The sequence below is a fragment of the Eucalyptus grandis genome, chromosome 11, assembly GCF_016545825.1.
Source record: "Eucalyptus grandis isolate ANBG69807.140 chromosome 11, ASM1654582v1, whole genome shotgun sequence".
NCBI classification, from domain to species: domain Eukaryota; kingdom Viridiplantae; phylum Streptophyta; class Magnoliopsida; order Myrtales; family Myrtaceae; genus Eucalyptus; species Eucalyptus grandis.
Genome location: NC_052622.1, coordinates 12,409,542 through 12,415,848, shown reverse-complemented (window position 1 = coordinate 12,415,848; position 6,307 = coordinate 12,409,542).

Here is a 6,307-nt window from a genome sequence, read left to right as displayed (position 1 = left end):
TGCTCCCTCTTGAGCCGGATCCTCCCGAGCTGCTTCGAACCGCCGGGGAAGCGGAGCGTCGCGGCGGCGGCGATGCTGCGACCGGAGCAGGCGGGTAGGAGCGGCCGGGGAGGGCGGAGAATGAGGGATGCTTCGCCCATCGTCGGCATCAAAGGAGGAGGAGGAGATCGAAACCCTAAGCGAGAGTGCAAAAATGAGAAGGAAAAGGAGCGCGAGGGCGAGAGTGAGAGGCCAGAAAATGTTTTCCTCTTTTCAAAAGAGGAAAACATTTTCCTCAAAGTCAAGAGAGAATTTTCCGTTGTCCGGAAAATGTTTTCCTTGACCATGAATTTTCCGTCCACCGAACACCGGAAACCAGGAAAATATTTTCCTGGAAGTTTTTTTCCGCGAAACGAACGGAGCATAAGTGTAGGCGTATACATATTACATCAGATTAAAGTCATTTGCTTTAAGTGGGGGCAACCAAAGTAAGAGGTTAATGGAAGTATAAATACATGTCACGGATAATACAATATGGTTTGAGAGATTAGAACTGTTATTTCTTAAATCAAATCTGAGCCAATTGCATTATGAACCTATAGAAAATAAGCGCATTAATCCCGTGCCGAATGCATGTCGTCACAGAAAAAGGTGATTTTGACAAATTCATTAAAGCCCAGAAAGATGAATCTAAAAACTACGTAATGACATTTCATGTACATATTATTCCCACCATTTAACTAATTAAGAAAAAAGGCTTAGCAAGCCGTAGAAAGCTATTACAATCATTGAGTTATAGTTAATTTTAGAAATGTAAATGAGTAATGCTACATGTGCTAAGAATTTATTTATTTATTTGTAGATGATGCGGCAACTCATGTAGTGTATGCAATGTCATGAAGTATGTGTACAATAAGCAATATTAATACATAAAAAAAAAGGAAAAATAGTACAAATTTGGGCAAAAATAAGAAAGGTTTTTTCCTTTCTTATTCTATTTCCTATTTTTGTCAACTATGAGGGAACAAAAATTTCTTTTTCCCAAGCTTCACTTATTCTACTAGAAGTAGAATTAAAGGGGACTTGAGTATGATTAACTTGCATTACATCAATGTCTCCCTCATACAAATCTAGTATAATTGGGATAAATTAGCCTACGACATATCGACATAGGGCTCCTACAGCATGAGGATATTTTTTGTGCATGGAAAGATCTCATGTAATTGGGACAAAAAAAGGCCAATAGGTATATAGCCTTGCCGATCAAGGGAATGGGGTAGGGCTAGAGAGTCTTAGGTTCGGAGTTTGATTCTCATTAGCATCGCACACACAAGTGCACATAGAAGAGAGGGGTGAGAGAAAAAAAATAAAAAATAAAAAAGAATATGTGGGGCCCCCACCCTATCAAAAGATGTTATTTTATTCATGAAAGGACCTAAGGCAACAAGCTTATGTCACGGGCCAATCGATTTGGAATTATGACCGTGCGGCGACGGGCTATTTTTGATCACCCAAGCCAAGCCTTGCTCGATCGAGCGCTCACTCGCTTGCTTACCCAGATCTTAGAGAGAGAAAGTTTCTAAAGAGAGGGGCTCTGGAAAGAAATGAGCTTTGTATTGCTTGAAAGGATTGGATGATTCCAAATGAGGGGAGGGCACCCTTTCTTATACTTGAGGCTCTCGGCTTACATCCGTTGATCTAGAATTTAACCGGCGGACGAGATCGCACCGCCTCAACTACTGACATAAATGTTAACTACCATCTACCAACATAAATAAAGATAGAGTCTTCTAGAATCAGATGTAATAACGGTGTCGCCTGCCCTTGGAGACTTCGGGGAGAAGACTTGATGGGAATCCAAGTGAAAGCAGGAGGTCCTCCACGGATGAGTCACGGCCGTCCCTTGGGAACCTCTTGGATCGGTCTTCTTTCGGGCTGTGACACTTACCTGATGCTAAGGCCTTGCTTTATCAGAGTCCCTACGCTAGTTCACTACCGTTCAATGCAAGAAAGAGGGAAAATAGGATGTGCGGTCTCACTAAAGGAAAAGGAGAGAAGTATGATTCTGCTAAGAGATATGACGTGAACCATGCCATGAGGAACCTGTCTAGACTTTTCTTAAATGTTATGATGCCCCCTTTCAAAAGTTATATTTACAACTTCATTGAAAGTTAAAATAGATATGAACCATAAGATTTGAGTCGGACCAGAGAACCTACTAATTTTAAGGATTCTAATTTAGTGTGTACTTAAACATACTTATACGTTTTGCTATTTGTTTGATCTAATCTTGCAAAGTATGTATTTAACTAATATTGAGAGTATGCCTCTCAAGATAAATATCTACGAAAGCCTTGCTTCTTTATACTCCGTTCACATTGTTAGCTTGCATACAGCATGATAGAGTTAGTAAAAGGCAGGTCTATGACAAAACTCGTAAGTTTTCTGACAATCAATGTTAGTGTTAGTTCAAAGTGAATTTCTTCTAAGCAGGGTAAAATGTTTTCGAAATTCAGGCCAAAACCTCCACTTAGCCTTCAAAGCACCAAGTTGCACACTAATGGACTCCTTGTCCCTCTATGGTTGGGAAAATAACAAACCAACGGGGAGGAGAATAAGCAAGGTGGCCCAATGTTCAATGTGAGATTGATCATTGAAGGAGAGTGGCCGTTCTCCGGCCAAAGGAGAAACTAAACATGATACTGAAGCCACCAATCAGTAGAAACCGGTATGGAAGTTTCGTGTCCACTGATCATCTCTGGTCTACAAGAAGTATCAAAATAGGTTTTGTTTAGCTGTTACTCTCTCAACTGTTTTGGGATGAGGTGTACTTTTATTTGTTGATTTCTTTCGGCAAATTTTATGGCACTCACACTTTAACTTCTATATAATGCAAAATTCTTATATCTTTCAATAAAATATTCAAAGAGAGATGTGTAAAATCGCATAAATTGTAATCATATTATTCAAAACTTGAATATTAAGGAAAAAGTCACAAGTAAAATCATGAATAGATAACCTTGTCACAAGTAAAATCATGAATAGATAACCTTCTCCACTCGTCCAACATGGGCCAATGATTGGATAGACTATACGCATGGTCCTCGCGAGGCCAGACCATGGGCATCTCATGCCAAGTTAGCAGGAAATCCATTCAATCCTTTATTTTTACTTTGTTCATATTTGAATTCATCAATCCATCATGTAATAATGGTAGAAAAGAGAACTTGCTGGTCACCAATGTCCTCACATTGATTAGCACATATCTACGTAAAGCATTAACATTGGCGGGCAAACACCACTTACTCAAAGTACTTTTATCCTTTTTCCAAACCTCAAACAATTGTTTTGCTGGAATTATTCTTTTTCCAAACCTCAAGTTCACGTGGTCTCCACTGCGTACTTTAAGGTACTAACATATAGAGAAAATCTCAGTGTGTATGGGAGAATACAAGCTACTGCTGATAAAGTCATTTGCCTCAAGTGGAGGCAACTCCAGGTTGAGGCTTATATAAGGAAGTAAAAATAAACGTGGTAGATAATGCAGTCCAGTTTGAGAGATTACAGCATGATTTTTTAGACCGAATCCGAGCCAACCGCAATTTGAACGCACAGAAGATAAGAGTATGGATTCTTTGCTCCATGCAGATCACTGCACGAAAAGGTGACGTCAACAAATTCATCGAAGCCCTAGAAGATGAATATGGACAGTTAGGTAATATGATTTTATAATCTTACATTTTTCCCACTCTTTCCCAGAAATGCATATTTAATACAAATCTGTAAAATAAAAAGAGTACTTAAATTAGTCATCTGACCACTTTCTTATTTTTTTCCCCAGTTGCTTCTGTGTAATAATAATTTGTTCATGACTTCAAAGACTAAGCCAGATAAGCAACCTATAGAGAGTAAGTTTGCTCTTGACCCAATTGTCAAGTGTAGTTTTTCTCAATTCTTCCAGAAGTATTAATGTCAATCGAGTGTAAGTTCTTTTTTTCTCTAGGTTAATCTATCAAATGCAACTTTGAGAACCAAAATTAACAGAATCTGAGATATTGAGGGGTTTACCTTACTTGTATTGAGACCAAACAAAAGGCCTAAACCATTTTAATTAGCTAAAATGTCTTTACCAATCTATCTATCGTTATATATATTTTAAAGGATTTCATATGCCATACTCTAAATTTTTACTTCGGAGGGGGGAGATGTCTCGCTATCTTCTAATGGAAAATCACCTTTTTCGATAAATCGATTGCAATGCAACAGGAAATATACATGAAAGTGGTAAATTTAAAAAAACACAAAAATAAAGGCTGCAATTGCTATAAATGAAATAACAAATCGTAATTAATTATTTAATAAAAGACTGAATTTTCTCATGTGAAATTTGATTTTAATTAAATCAAGATTTCATTCTTTTTCTCTTTTTTTTTTTTTTTTTATAAATTTTTTCCCGTTTTGAATTTTGTTAAGAATATTGCTTCAAAATGATACCTGTCATGTAAATTCATAAAACATTTAACTGTGAATTTATTAGAATAGTAAAATTTGTTAGCAAAGGTGATTTACTAATAAAAAGCGGGAAGAAGCGTGCCCCTAATAAAAAAAAAAAAAGCGAAGGAGAGTCGCGCAAGCTTGAGTTTGAGCTCAATTATGAGTTTTGCAAAGATTGAGTCAGGTTAATTCAAGCTTGCTAAATATATTTTCGTGTCAAGTGCAAGCACGGAAAGTGATATTTGAACTTGAGAGTATTGAGTTTATGAGTCGTGTTGCGATAGGGCGAGCGATCGAATAAAATATAAACAGAAGAAGAAAAATTAATTGAACACCGAATTTACGTGGTTCAGTGCAAAGACCTACGTCCACAGGGGAGAGTAGCAACGAATTTCACTATAGATCAAGCGATACAAGGAGATTACACACTCAAGTCACTCAAACACTCTCTCGGTGTTTCCCAAGCCTCAATTACACCCAATACACCAATCTATCTTGGATGTAAATCACGAATAAGTTTCGCAGCACGAACAACACGAAAACCCAAAGTCAAGCACCCAGCACCTACGAGTGTCTCTCACAAACAGAACGCTCACGGCACTCAAAGTAAAACGGTGCTCCAACGTGTGGCTTCCTTCGGCGGCGTGCGACTTCTGACGGCTCGTACGTTCGGCAGCCCTCGACCAACTACGATACTTCGTAAAAGAAATCCCACGAGCAAGCCTTTTTAAGGAAATCTTTAATCTACCGCCGGAATGCATGCATGAAGAAACCGAATCATCCAAGATTCGGTCAACAGGGAAGTAAAAGATTGACTTTCCCTTTTTTATTTCCTTCGTCCAACTCCATCAAGAAATCCACTGCCTCGGTCAAATACCTCCAACGTTTGTTGACCAGCTTTAGGAAGATTAATTCGTGTACTCATCTTCCTTTATTTCATCTTGTTGACTTCGGCCTAAAATATATTTACTTATATTAAAATAAATTCAAATCCAAGTTAACATTTAGACTTTCCTATTTTAGGCAAATTCTGAATATCTGCAAAATTTCCAATTGAAATATTTGGAATTTCGCATTGGGCTCAAACTCGAGATATATTTAACAAGTCGAGTCGAGTTCGAGCTTCCGATTTGTGTACTCAGCTTGATGGCACGTATGCATTCTTCTAAGCTATCATACTATGCTCTCTTTCGTCTTCATTTGTGTGTGTATGCGTGTTGCAGTTGAGTATATGAATCTAGTCGAGTTTGATTATCTGATTTTGTCCGCTCAACTCAGCTTGATTTCGACCTTATATCAAGGATGCCGTTATGATCTATTAATAGAAGGGCATATCTGCCCTTGCAGGTTTCTTGCCCTCCAACAACAAGGTGAGGTGCCAAGAGGTTAAGACTGAAGAACCTCAAACGCTAAATATCTAAAGCCATACAAGCAACTGAATAATTGGGTTGGAGAACGAATTATTAGTCAGAGATGCAGCACGATGAGGTTATCTGGCAAGTCATTCGGCACAACCATTGCAGTTATATGGCCAAGTGAGTTTGATTAAACCGAAATGATCTCACCTTCTTGTTCATAAGACCAAGCAAAGGTTGACCAAAATGACTCAAATGCGCATCCGAATGAGGAAGCTTGCTCTGAAAACTAGGTTCAAACCCCTTCCTGCATTCAGCTGCTCTATCCTAGGATGTGTTTTTATGATAAATTAAATCTCTGAATCTTCTGTGTAGCTATTTGATGGCACTTCTCAATTTAATTTGTAATATGGTGATTATAGTTGTGTGTCACCTATAGTTTGCCATTGCTCTCGACTTTTAACTCTACATGCCGTTGG